Raw genomic sequence first — 15,018 nt, 5'->3', positions numbered from 1 at the left:
ACAAGTAGCATAATCACAGACATGATATTTCATCATATTTATAGTCAAGGATTAGGACAAGAAATATTGGGGGTGCATTTCAGAATTCTGCCTACCACAGTAGAAAAGATATTCACCACCAACTCCCAATGATGGTTGTCTCTTTATGTACACATTTAATAAACATTCACTACTTTGTCACCCTTAGTAGAGTACTATAGCATCATAGCTCACAGCAACCTCAAACCCTTGGGCTCAAGTGATCCTCTGGCCTCAGACCCTAGAGTAGCTGGGACTACAGGCACCTGCCACACACTTGGCTCTTTTTAGAGATGAGTCTTGCTCTGGCTCAGGCTGGACTTGAACTCCTGAGCTCAAGCAGTCCACCTGATTCAGCCTCCCAGAGAGCTAAGATTACAGGTATTATATATATTTTAGTGATGAATGTTTGTTGCCAAATCTCATATGATGTTACTATTTTAATATCAAGATAAGCAAAATAATATTCATATCAACAATATTATATTGAAATCAACAAACATGATAGATTCTGAAAATATATTTTATAAACATTATATTATCTATAATCTATATATTTTATTTTTATGTGCATTTTATATGCATTTTAACCTTGCCAAAATGGTTCAGGTCAGCTAGTCTTAAAACTTAGTAATTAAGTGACAAAAGATAATGTATTTAACCTTTTAAAATTGGCCCTTTGAGTACATTCTGTTTTTCAGTTATTGGTATATTTCCTAAACAAGGAATGATAATTTGACATCAAAAAAGGCAATCTAAAAACATTTTTCTCTAATTTTTCATTTGTTCTTTTATTTGAACTCATTTAAAGAAAAGTCTCAGGCCCTTCAGAGCCCCATGTGATATGTCCTCCCATCAAGCTCATCTACCACTCACCTCTTGGGCCACCAGCTCCATCAGCATTAGAATGTTTCAGAGCCTCTGCACTGCTACTTTCCCTGCCTGGTCCCTTTTCAACTATCTCCTCATAAATGAGGCTTTCCCTCTGCACCTATTTAAAATATCAGCCCCTGCCCCCCAACTTGTCACTACAGGACACACCCTGCTAATTTATAGGCTCTTTGCCTTTCTCCCCCCACTGGAAGGGAAGCTCCCTTGGAGGCGGGCCTTTGTCTTCTGCATTGCAGATCCCTCCTGCTAGGTGCCTAACCTGGAACCTAGCCTTCTTTTGTTACTCTGCTGCACATTCAAAGTAGCAGCTTTGCCTTGGGCCACACATTAAATACACAAACTAAGGGAAGTTGATTAGCTGAACAAAGGGCCATGCATATTTTGGGGGGATGTCTGACAGCACAGATAAGCAAAATAAAGTCCTCAAATAATAGGCAGGTGGCCTACAGGTTGGATACTCTTGGCCCTAACACACAGTGACAGCCAGTAAATATAGCTGAAGGCATATTGTATGTCAGGAAAGGAAAACGGTGCTAGCTGGAGAACTCACCCTGCAAATCAGCACAGCAGGAGCCCCATCTTCCTTAACAACCTGATAGGATATGTCAGTGTCATTAGAAATGTGGCAAGTGTGGCGGGAAGGTAAAAGGCAAGAGAGGGCGGGTTCATTGGAAAATGTATACTTTAGGTTGGTTCTGCGTCTTTTATTAAACTTACCAAAGCAGATTCGGACTTCTTCTGCACCCTGCCTGGGAGGTGATGGGAACAAGAACAAGGACTCACACCACCTACTACTATGCTTTATCTGCCCTCTGCGCCTCCAGCAATGAAGATGACGACACCCATTAGCAGGATAATTGCAAGTTTTGAAGTCACTTGTCACATTAAACTCTTATTAACTGCTTTTAGCATAGGGGTGAAGGTTTTTTTCTTTCATTGTTACGCAAGTATTTCAGTTACATTGTAGGTGTTAACATTTGGTTTCCTTATCTTTTATTGCTTGCTTATAAAACTATTGACTATATCAAATAATATGATAATTGAAGAAAAACCTTTAATTAATAATCTGGAAAATGCAGGTAACTGCATTCAATTTCTTTTAAACATATATTTTAAAAATTAAAAAAAAAAGTTATAATTGCTGATTTGCAAAAGCATATTCTTTAAAAATCCTTTCACTGAAGAACTTGGCCAAGAAGATCAACTTATGGTGTCTTTCTTTGAATCTGAGACTACTGTGCCCTGATGATGATTTTAAAACTATACATGCTTGGAAGGGATGTCTGTCAGGCTGAGACAAGCTGTTTTCTTAAAGCTCTAAAGATTCAGAGGAAGCAGATTAGCTCTATAAACACATTTTATCACCTGTCCAAAATCAAAATATACTATATCACATGACATGTGTTCAGAAAATATTGAATTTGATTTTGAAACGCTGAGCTAGAAGCATTCAAGCTGCCTGTACATTCTTTCATTGTGACCATCTGTCATATGTCATTGGTTTTTGTAGCTAAAATTCTTACATTAGTGAAAGACTGGATCTTTCAAAATCTTTTTCAATTCTAAGACTTTTTCTTTCTGTTAGATTATTCAGTCATCACTTTGTTTTGAAGGAAAGATATTCCTAAATGGGAAAATGATTATATTTATAATATGGGTTTTTTCACTTTGTTGCTATTATTAAAGTGAGTGAAACAATGAAAAGAATAAAAGTGATCTATTGTATCTGTGAATGCTTTTTAAAATGCTACTAAATTCTAATGCAATGCTAAGTCCTTACAACTACATTGTTAATACTAACTCTTGGTAAAGAATCATTATTTGAGTAGGCTATTGATCACTAGAGATATTTTGCACATAAATATTAAAACTAAATATTAATGCAGTCCTTTCTTTAAGGGCCTTGAATCTTGCATTTTTCTTGTGTCTTGCACCCTACAACATAATCATGATGTGTCTTGGCTAAATGTATCTATGAAGGTATATGACTAAACAGATAAACCCTATATGTCAGTGATTTAAGAAGGAAAGCTTATTTCTTGCTCTCACAGTGCTCCTGTGTGCGTCAATGATGGAGGGTGGAGCTCCAGCTGTCCTCCACACAATCATCAAGGGATCCTAGTTCTGTTTTCCACAGTGCTACTTCCATTCTTTTGGTTCTCAAAGCCTTCTATCTTCAGCCTGTGGATGGGAAAATAGAGTAGGAATCACATGGGCCAGGCTTAAAATTGGCATGTGCCTTCTTTGGGACTTGTGTTAAATTGCCCAAAAGGCAGCCACCTGAACACTCCTAAGTGTAAAGGAGGCTGGAAGCTGTATTCCATCCACACATACCTAGGAAGTAAAGGAAGACTCGAATGTCGCCACATGGCAGTCTTGGCTGCAATCTACCTTCTAGTCACCAAATTCCTGTATCTGTTTCACCTCTCTTCCTGAACACAAAAGGCCCTTCTCCAAGTGGAACAATCTGATCATTAAAGTCCTGTCTGATCACTAAATTCAGCTTGATGTCCGAGACCTCTGAGTAGAAAGAAATCTCGGTCAGGTCAGGCAGTGGTTCCTTGCAGCCCTGGGAACTGTAAATCTGCTACTTCCCCACGCACATCCAGTGTGTCATGTTGGAAAGCATGGGAGACACAGTTCTTATCAGTAGGAATTCTGTCATCCCTATAGGCAGGCTTTTGAAGGCCTCCCACCTGAAGGCCTCTCACCTCTCTGCCTCTGAAGGGCCGAGAAATTGTTTACTTAGAACCCTACTATCTGTCTGTCATTCTCCTGGCTTCCGGCTCCTCCATCTGGGACGTTACCCCTGACTTACTGTCCTTGCAGCCATGAGGAGCTCTCCTCCTTGGGGACTGTACAGGATCAGACCTCTCAACTAGTGGCTTTCTTTCTCTCAAAAATTCAGTAGGCTGGGTGGTGCCTGTGGCTCAAAGGAATAGGGCAATGGCCCCATATACCAGAGATGGTGGGTTCAAACCCAGCCCCAACCAAAAACTGCAAAAAAAAAAAAAAAAAAAAAAATTCAGTAGGCTGCCAACAACCACACTCAATGTTCTTGCTTGCAAGAATCAAATCAAAGATACAATACTTTTCATGGTAGTCATAAAGAAAAAATTATTTTATTGTGGTAAGAACATTTAACAAGAGATCTACCATCTGAAGAAATGTTTGATTGTACAATATTGTTAATTATCAAGGCAATATTATACAGAACATCTCAAAAACGTAGTCATTGTATGTAATTGAGACTTTATGCCTTTTGATTAGAAATGTCCCATCCCCCTTCCTGCCCCAGGCCCTGGCAAACATCATTCTACTCTCGGATGAAATGAGCTCCACTGGTTTTTATCTCTCGTGTGAGTGGAATTGTCTAGTACTGATCTTTTGTGACTGGTGTCAAGCACAGTGTACTCCTGTTGCATCCATGTTGTCACACATTTCAGAACTTCATTCTCTCTCAGTCCGAGTATATCCCATGGGGTGTGTATACCACATCTCTATTCACACGTCCATCTGTGAACACTGAGGTTGCTTCTGCATCCTGGTACTGTGAACAGGACTGCGCTGAAATGGGAGTGCTAACATCTCCTCAAGAGATGAATCCCCCAGTGGGATTGCTGAGTCATGTATGTGGCAGTTCTATTTTTACATTTTTGAGAACTCTCCATATTGTTTTCCACAGTGACTACACCATTTTGCATTCCCACCAACAGTGTACATTGGACACTGTACAGGCATCCAATTTCTCCACATGCTCACCAACTCCTGTTGCTGATAGGAAATAATCTCTCATTGTGGTTATAATTTGTATTTCTTTGAAGATTAGTAATGGTCAGCTTCTTTTCATCTCCCTGTTGGCCACTCATGTCTTTTTTGGTGAAATGTCTATTCAAGCCCTTAATGCTGTTTTTCAATCACATTATCTTTGCTATTGAGTTATAAGAATTCCTTGTGTATTTTGGAAACTAATCCCTCATCTAATACATGATTTGTAGATGTTTGACTCCCTTTGTCAGTTGCCTTTTCACTCTTTTTTTTTTTGAGACAGTCTCACTTTGCTGCCCTTGGTAGGGTGCCACAGCGTCACAGCTCACAGCAACTTAACACTCTTAGACTCAAGAGATTTTCTTGCCTTGGCCTCCCAAGTAGCTGGGACTAAAGATATCTGCCACAATGCCTAGCTATTTTTAGAGATGAGGCCTTGCTCTAGCTTAGGCTGGTCTCGAACCTGTAAGCTCAGGTGATCCACTGCCTCTGCCTCCCACAGTGCTGGGATTACAGGCATTAGCCACCACACCACCCAGCCTTGCCTTTTCACTCTTAATTTTTTTTTTTTTTTTTGAGACAGAGTCTCAAGCTGTCATCCTGGGTAGAGTGCCATGGCATCACAGCTCATAGCAACCTCAAACTCTTAGGCTTAAGCAATTCTTTTGCCTCAACCTCCCAAGTAGCTGGGACTACAGGCATCCGCCACAACACCTGGCCGTTTTTTGGTTGTAGTTGTCGTTGTTTGGCAGGTGCAGGCTGGATTTGAATCCATCAGCTCCAGTGTATGTGGCAGGCACCCTAGCCACTGAGCTATAGGTGCCAAGCCATTCACTCCTGATTATTTCTTTTGCTATGCAGAAATGCTTTAGTTTGTTCTCGCCCCATTTGCCTGTTTTTTCTTTTGTTGCCTATGCTTCTGATGCCAAATCCATGAAATTATTGCCAAGACCAATGTCATGAAGCTTCTTTCCTGTTTACTTCCAGGAGTTTTACAGTTTCGGGCCTTATGATTAAGTTTTTAATCCATTTTGAGTTGATTAATGTATATCGAGTAAGACAAGAGTTCAGTTTCTTTCTTCTGTATCTGAATATCCAGTTTTCAAAACCCCAGTTGTCTAAGGCTCTCTCCATTTGGTATGCCAGCAATCTTGCTGAAGGGCAGCTCCCCACATGTGCATGGATTGGTTCCCAGGACTATATGTCTGCCTTTATCCCAGTACAACTTGTTTTAATTACTGTAGGTTTATAATATATCTACTTTGAAATCAAGAAATGTGATGCTTCTATGAAGATTATTTTGACTATTCCAGGTCTTTGTGGTTACATATGAATTTTTTCTATTTTGGTAAAATATGTTATTGGAATTTTGATAGGAATTATATTAAATCTATAGATTACTTTGGGTAGTATGGACATTTTAATAATATTAACTTTCCAATCCATGAAGACAGAATTTTTTTCATTTCTTTATGTCTTCCTTGGCTTCTTTCATCAACATTTTGTAATTTTAAGGTACAAGTCTTTTTATCTCTTTAGTTAAGCTTATTCCTAAGTATTTTACCATTTGGGGAGCTAATGTAGGTATGATTTTCTTCCTAATTTCCTTTTCAGGTATTTCATTGCATAGAACTGCAACTGATTTTATATATTAATTTTGTTTGCTATAATGTTATTTAATTTGCTTATTAATTCTACTAATTATTTTGTGGAATCTTCAGAGTTTTCTACATGTCATTCAGGTCATCTGCAAACAGGAACAATTTATTTCTCCCTTTCAGATTTGGATAGCTATTATTTCTTTTTCTTATCTAATTGCTCTGGCTGGAGTTCTAATAGTGTGTTTAATAGAAATAAGAGTGAGCATCCTTGCCTTGTTACTTATTTCACAGAAAAATCTTCTAGTTTTTTTGTTGTTGAGTATAGTATTAGCTGTGGGTTTTTCATATGCAGCCTTTATTATGTTAAGGTAATAACATTCTGCTCACATCTCATTAACCAGAACTCAGTCCTTAGTCTCACGGCTATACAAAGCTTCTATTCCTAGTTTATTAAAGTTTTTTCACAAAAGGATGTTAAATTTTGTCAAATGTTTTTTTCTGTGTCTATAGAGATGATCATATGTTTTTATCCTTCATGCTGCTGATGTGTATCACATTAATTGATTTTTACATGTTGAACCATTCATACAGCTCAGTAAATCCCATGTGTCATTGGTATTTAAGGTGACCAGACGTCCCACTTTTCGCAGGACAGTCCCAATTTTTAACAATTTGTCCTGCATCCCGTGGCATTTTTAAAAAGTCCCAATTTTTGGAAAGAATGCACCATCAGCTAGGGAACGGTGGGAGAACGGGAAGAGAATATACGGTTTTCGGCTGCCATGTGGCTATTTTGCCAGGATATGAGTTTTATATTGTTTTTGTCAATTTTATAATGTTAAACTTTAATAATAATAAATAATTGTTGAGAACTGCTTATCAAAGTTCACATTGTTGATCAGTTGTTAGAATTCGACCACCATTATTTGGACTTAATGAACAATGGCATTTTTTGGCATTGGCAACCACAAAAACATTTTGTAACTGTCTCTCAGATGATACACATTGTATTGCGTGCTAGTGCTAGTTAAACATGTCAACAAATCAGCTATTCAGATAATTTAGATAAGTAATTTATTTATTTATTTCATGAATTTAGCAGACAGTACTCGTATTATTTATATTTTATAGTGGCAGCAAAAAGTCTAGCACTGGCCTTGAAAGTGACACTTATGACTTACGAGGTATCATTATTAAAAAAAATATTGATAAGGAAAAGGTTAAATCTTGGGCATCAGCAAAAATCACAATAGAGAACAAATGGTTAGAAATATTTCATCATTTTGAAGCAAACCATGTTCCATACAATAATGCACTAAAAATTATGGGATACACTCTGTCCTTACGAGGAAGTAATGCTGTGAATGAACGTGTTTTTTCTACGGTAAATAAAGTGTGGACATCAGAAAAATCACAATTAGTGTTGAGACTTCAAAAACCATTTTACATGTGAAATATAATTTAACAAATTCTTGGGAAAAATTTCATGACTTTTTAAATCTACTAAAAAAAATTCACTCAAATGGGAAATATGCCAAAGAATAAAATAATACTATACATAATTTTTTAATTTAGTATATTTGTAATTTGTACTTATATTGAAATTTAAAAATATATATTACAATACTATTTTTGCATTCTATGAAAATTTTTATTGCTCCATATAGACCAAATTTTTAATTAAGAACACCCCCCCCATCAATGGTGTCCCGCTTTACCAATGTTAAAATCTGGTCACCTTATATATGATCCTTTTAATGTGCTGTTCAATTCGGTTTGCTAATACCAATGCTCTCTCTTAGACATACTCCATAAATATGATTTATTCTTTTGCCATTCTCTTTTAACATAATGGCAGCTTCTTGAAGGCCATCATATTTGGGTAGGAAGTCCATATCCTCAATCTGACCTTTGCCTCTAGGCTGTTTTAATGAGGTTCTGTCAGTCAAAGGCTTTTTCAGTCTCATTTCCTGTTATTATATTTGGAGTCTGAAAACAGTCAGCTTTTCCAGTTCTTCTCTTTACTCCTTTTTATTTCTACTTACAAACCTTTACCTATGCTAATCTCTTTTTTATAATTAATTATTAAAGGCAACCAATTTTAGAAAATCACACATTCTTTCTGGCTTTTCCCAACTATATCCCCAAAGGTAAAGTTCAAGAGTAGGTGGTCTGCCTTTCTAGTTATCACAGGAACATTTATATCAGATGTTTCACCACAGCCTAATGAGACACCAGTGTGCCTCAAACACTATCATGTATTTTAGAGATTATTTTTTTTTAATGAGAGTTCTTATTCTTAGAATCAATTTTTGTACCAGTTACGGAAAATTTGGACTTGTAAAAGATAAATATTCAAATCTCTGTAGTTTAACAAAATAAAAATTTAGTTCTTTATCACTTCAGAGTCCATTGCAGGTGGTGGTAGGGCTACTGTTCCACTAGGAATCCAAGGACTCAAAACTTTGTAATATAGCCCTGCCCTCAGCTAGGTTCTCAGCATTGGAAAAAAGATAATATTGCACATGGGAGAATGCTATGGACTAGATCTAGAGGCAGCATGCAACTTCTGTTCACATTCCATTGACCAGAACTCAGTCCTTAGTCACATGGCTATACTGAAATAAAAGGACTAGAAAATGTAGTTTCACTGTGTTTCTGAGAACAGAAGAGTATCAATGAGGGGTAGCAGTTTCAACAAGAATTTCTGTATGCATGTAAGAAAAACCTTTCTTCTGGTTCAGCACTGTGGCTCAGTGAGTAGGGTGCCAGCCACATACACCGAGGCTGGCAGGTTTAAGCCCAGCCCAGGCCGGCTAAACAGCAATGACAACTGCAACCAAAAAATAGCTGGGTGTGTGGTAGGTGCCTGTAGTCCCAGCTAATTGGGAGGTTGAGGCAAGAGAATTGCTTAAGGCCAAGAGTTTGAGGTTGCTGTGAGCTGTGATGCCATGGAACTCTACCAAGTGTGACATAGTGAAACTTTGTCTCAAAAAAAGCCCAAACCAGAGAACCAAAAACCACATTAAAACAAAGATATTTGTATCAGAATGTTTATTGCAGCCCAATTCATAATTGCCAGGTCATGGAAGAAACCCAAGTGCCCACTGATCCATGAATGGATCAATAAACTGTGGTATGGAATACTATGCAGCCATAAAGAAAGATGGAGACTTTACCTCCTTCATGTTTACATGGATGGAGCTGGAAAATGTTCTTCTTAGCAAAGTATCACAAGAATGGAAGAAAAAGTATCCAATGTACACAGACCTACTATGAAACTAATTTATAGCTTTCATATGAAAGCTATAACCTAGTTATAGCCTAAGAATATGGGGATGGGGTAGGGTTGGGGGGATGGGTGGAGGGAGGGTGATTGGTGGGATAAGCTCTATGGTTTATCTTATAAGGGTACAAGTGAATCTTTCTAAAAGTAGAACATAAACGTCTTAACACAATAACTAAGAAAATGACATAAAGGCTATGTTAACCAGTTTGATGAAAATATTTCAAATTGTATATGAAAATACCATACTGTACCCCATGATTGCATTAATGTACACAGCTATCATTTAATTTAAAAAAAAAACCTTTCTTCTAAATATTTTGTGCAAAAATCTGAATGGTTTTACCATATGCTTTAGTATCTCCATTTATTAGATGTAGAAAGATATGTCACAAGCTTATCTATGTCCTATATTCTGATCTGGTTTATAGTTGATTGTTCTCATAAATTCAAACCAATAAATCTATCAATCAAATAAAGGAATACTCTAAGCAAATTGAGTATTGCTAACTAGAAAGAGATTAATCCAAATGTGCAATTTAAAACTAAGACAGTGGTAGTGGAATACCTCAAGTATTAGTAGTAAGTTAAGTAGTGGTTACCTCATTAGTTTTGTTGTTATTTGGAGGTAAAACATACATTCCTTCATTGGTTACATCTGTGTTTTCAATCAACAGACATTTCATGATCATATAAGATGACCCAGGCATTGTGCCTGACATCAGGAACCAGAAATAAAGAGTAAAAGCTTAACGTGACAAAAGCTATGGCAAAGAATGTTTGGGATTAGAAGAGAACAGCCTAGTAATGCCCATGGAATGGAACAGAGAAGGTTTCTGAGCAGCTGTGGGTTTGAATTTAATACTGAAAACAGACTAGTGATGGTGGAGATGGGTGCTCGAGGCAGAGGGAAAGGGATGTGGAGGGGCACAGGCATTGGAGAGAAGCTCTGAATGCAAGATGTGGAAACTTGTTCTATAAATGAGATGTCTGTAGACAGATGAGTGTGGAGAAATTAGCAAAAAAATTTGTATGACCTGCTATGTTAGGCAGCTTGTGCTGTTAGAACTACACACCATAGACTGGGCTGTGGAACAGCAGCACTGCCTTCTCACATCTCTGCAGGTGGTGAGGTCCAGTCAGGCTGGCAGCCTGGCTCCTGGTGAGGACTGGCCTCCTGGTTTGCAGTTGGCCCCTTCTTGCTGTGTACTCGCATGGCCTTTCCTCAGGGCATGGACAGAACTCTCATGTCTCTTACTTGTTCTATAAGGGTACTGACCCTTCATGAAGGTCACCACCCTCATTACCTCATCTAAGCCTAATTACCTCCCAAAGGCCCATCTCCATATACCATCACATTGAGGGTTAGAGTTCCAGTGTATGAATTTGGAGGGTATAAACATCCAATCTATGACACATGCCACAGATTTCAAATTTTATTCTAAAATCAGTGAGATTTTATAATTAAATAAATTATAAAATGGTTAGCATTATTAAATAAAGCTATTTGCCTTATTATTACCAATGATTTGGATTAATGAAGAGATTTTTATTTTCTTTTTAGGGTCATAATAGTTTTTTTGGTGTATACATACTATGGCCTTCAGTTACTTTTAATGGTATATTTTATGATACTTGCTTATGCTTGGGTTTATTCATATGATGATTTTAATTAATTATAGGTTTTTCCCTGCTTTAACAAATCTAATAGAATTGCTATCTCTAGAAAAAGGAGAAATTCCCTGAAAATAATAATTACTTTTTGCTATATGTTTAGTGCTCATATTCTCTAATGATTAAGGAAAGTAGATAAATAGTAGCTATCTCAACTATGATGAATTATTCAACATTTGAAATTAGAGATTTGTTGCTCATTTTGTTGTGTTAGTATTTCTTTATTTCAATTTAATTATACTGATTCAAATTTTCAAATCATGATGTAGTTATATTAATTTGTCTCCATGTGGAACATAAGTCTTAAATAATTGCTAATAGTTAATAGCTGTTTATATTGTGCCAGGAACTGTGCTATGTACTTGACATGTATTATGTATTAAATCCTTGCAGTGACCTTAATGACCTTCTATGGTCATCTCCATTGTCCTCTAGGTAAAGTGATTTGTTAAAGTCCACACAGCTAGCAAGTGCTGAAGCTGAGTTTGGAATCAATCTTTTTAACTGGGAAGTTGGATTCCTAACCACCACACCATACTACACTAAACCACCTCTGTTATAGATGGGCCTTCATCCTCCTCAAATATATAATAAACAATTTTGTACTATTTAATTATATTTTTCTCTAAATCACCATTGAGCAATTTTATTCTTTACAGAGAAACTCAGTTTTAGACATCTGAATGATTGAACACCTTAGCAAAGATATGTTAATAGTAAGGTATGTTATTCATACAAGTCAACAAATATTTATTGATTAGTTGAGTACCTGCCTTTTGACAAGTTCTGGAATGCAAAAGTTGTTTCTTCCGTCATGATATTTTCAATCTAATGGAGACAAAAGACACTAAAAAATCATCTTCCCAATCAGATTCACCTGTGCTTGTCTAACCACTGCTCTGATGTGCTGAGGTTCAGGGTTAATAATTGCCAAATGAGAAGAAACGATGACTTCCCTAATACAGATTCTGTCTCTGCTGGTGGAACAGGAGGGTTTGCCAAGAAATATTTTATTCAAAGACTGAGCTTAAAATGACAGTGTGAGGTGGATAGGATAAATCATTTAATTGAGAAAGTTTATTATAATTAGGCACCAAGGTATAGGGAAGTAAATTTGGAATTCTAGAATCAGATAGAACTTATAATGAATTCTAAAGCTGCCATTTACAAGCCCTGTAATGAGGTCACCCAGTTTACTCATCTGTGAAATACTGAGAATGCTAATGTATTCATTTATTAGATGAAATTTTTTTAAAATTTCAAATTAATATAGGGGAACAAATTTTTAGGTTATGTTGTTCTCATTTCCATGGTAAAATTCATGTTGTAGAAGAGTCCCTCACCCAGGGGGGGTGTGCTGAACACCCTCAAATTGTGCATATTAGGTGAGATCCCACCAAGTGGCCTCTCTTCTCCCACCAATCCCCTTCTCTCTTCCTCCTCACCTCTCCCCCTTTGCTAGACTATATTTGTGTTTTATCATTCATATGAGCATGTGAGTATTTATATATTGGTTTCATATTAGTACATATTGAGTACATTGGATCCTTTTTTTCCATTCTTGAGATACTTTACTAAGAAGACTGTGTTCCAACTCCATTCAGGTAAACAAAAATGTAAAGTCTCCATCTTTTTATGGCTGAATAGTACTCCATGGTATACATATGCCACAGTTTGTTAATTCATTCATGGGTTGATGAACATTTGGGTTGCTTCCACATCTTGGCAATTGTGAATTGAGCTGCAGTAAACATTCTAGCGAAAATGTCCTTGTGGTAAAATGATTTTTGTTCTTCTGAGTAGATACCTAGTAATGGGATTGTGGGATCAAATGAAAGGTCAACTTTTAGTTCTTTGAGAATTTTCCATATAAATTTCCATAAAGGCTGTATTAGTTTGCAATCCCACCAGCAGTGTAGAAGTGTTCTCTTTTCTCCACATCTACAGCTTTGGGACTTTGTGATGTGGCCCAGTCTTAATGGAGTTAGATGATATCTCAAAGTGGATTTGCATTTCTCTGATTTTTACAGATGATGAGCATTTTTTCCTCTTAAGCCATTGTTTTCTTCTTTGCTGGGTTTTAACTTTCATTTCTATGAGAAACCCCAGTGACCAGGATTGGTCACACTGTAGGAAAAAGAAGACCACATCACATACTCTTACTGCACAGAACTGGATGGGTCTTACACACGATCACTCACTCTATAAAATCATAGAAACTATTCCAATAAAAAACATGCTTTTCTAGAAGGAAAATCTGTTTGAGAAGTTGTATTAGTTAGAGTGCATGCTAACCTTCTGTTAATAAGAGAATTTTAACATAATTTTGAAAGTTATATTTTCTTCCACATGAAGTCCAGAGAGATCTAAGACTGTCATCACCATGGGGCTTCCATTTCTGGTCCAAAGCTGCTGCTTCCCATTGCCCAAAAGATACTGAAATTACATAAGTCATTTTTGCTCACATTGTCCCAGCAGGGACCTGGCCCCATGGCCATACATATTGCTTGGAAAATAATAAATTATCTGATGAGTTTACCCTGCTAAAAAAACAAAAAATGAAAAAACTCACACAGACTTCATTACCAGAAGCAAAAAGAAAAAAGTGATGTTGGAGGTTCAACCTGCCACAGAAGCCATATTAGGATTGGAAGTCTCCATGGTTACATTAAAGGATAATAGAAAAATATACTTAGAGCTTTGCAAAATCTCTGAAAAAGGAGACGCTTGGAACACTGACCTTGGGCAAGGGTCCTGGGGCTGGGTTGCCCACAGCAGCACTTGTGGGTGCAGAATATGGAGTAAAGTGTAAGTTGTAAAGAGGAATAAGGTGGCCTGATTTGTATATGACAGATTGGAAGGGAGGCAGGAAGAACAAGCAGAAGGCAATCGGAACAGCTAGCTGAGGCATGATGAAGTAATGGCGGCAGAGATAGGTGACCCTCAGATGAAAGGGATGAAGATTAAGAAAAAGCTGTTGAAATTGGTGATTTTTTTAAAGTTACCGGAGATACTGAATTTCAGAAAAGTACTGAGATAGTGAGAAAGAAAATATAAACAAGGATTGAGGGAAGTATAATATTTTAGGGTTTCTTTGTAATAGAAAGGTTAAAGTTCCCTTTTAAAAATGATTTGTTATTTTTTTTTATTAAATCATAAACATATAGATCATGTATACATTAATACATTTATGGGGTACAATGTGCTGATTTCATATAGAATTAGAAATGTTTACATTGCACTGGTTAATATATACCTCATCTCATTTACTAAATTATTGTGTTAAGACATTTATACTCTATACTTAATAGACATGTACCCTTGCAATATGCACCATAGGTGTGATCCAACCATTCATCCTCCCTTGATCTAACCTCCCCCATTCCCTCCCATTCCTCCCTTCCCTCCTTCATCCTGGGCCATAGTTGTGATCTATTCTTTTCTTATTTTTATTAAATCATAGCCATGTACATTACTGCAATCATGGGGTACAATGTGCTGGTTTTATATACCATTTGAAATATTTTCATCAAACTGGTTAACATAGCCTTCACCACATTTTCTTAGTTATTGTGTTCATTTATACTCTACACTTAGTAAATTTAACATGTACCCTTGTAAAATGCACCAGAGGTGTGGTCTCACCAATTATCCTCCCTCCATCCATCCTCCCCCATCCCCTCCCTCTCCTATTTTTTCTTCTTCTTAGGCTATAGTTTTTTGAGTTATTTTTATGAAAGCTATAAATTGGTTTTATAGTAGGGCTGAGTACATTTGGAT

General features: G+C 36.9%; 1 protein-coding gene across 1 annotated transcript in view; it reads left to right on the top strand.

The window, feature by feature from the left end:
- MCTP1 (multiple C2 and transmembrane domain containing 1) overlaps nucleotides 1–15,018 on the top strand; it is a 601,695-nt gene that overhangs the window by 320,891 nt on the left and 265,786 nt on the right. The gene's annotated exons all lie outside the window — the stretch shown is intronic.

Source organism: Otolemur garnettii, unplaced genomic scaffold, assembly GCF_000181295.1.
Source record: "Otolemur garnettii isolate 467f Iridium unplaced genomic scaffold, OtoGar3 scaffold00017, whole genome shotgun sequence".
NCBI classification, from domain to species: Eukaryota; Metazoa; Chordata; class Mammalia; order Primates; family Galagidae; genus Otolemur; species Otolemur garnettii.
Note: the sequence above shows the minus strand (reverse complement) of the source record. Positions and strands in the feature narration are given on the sequence as shown.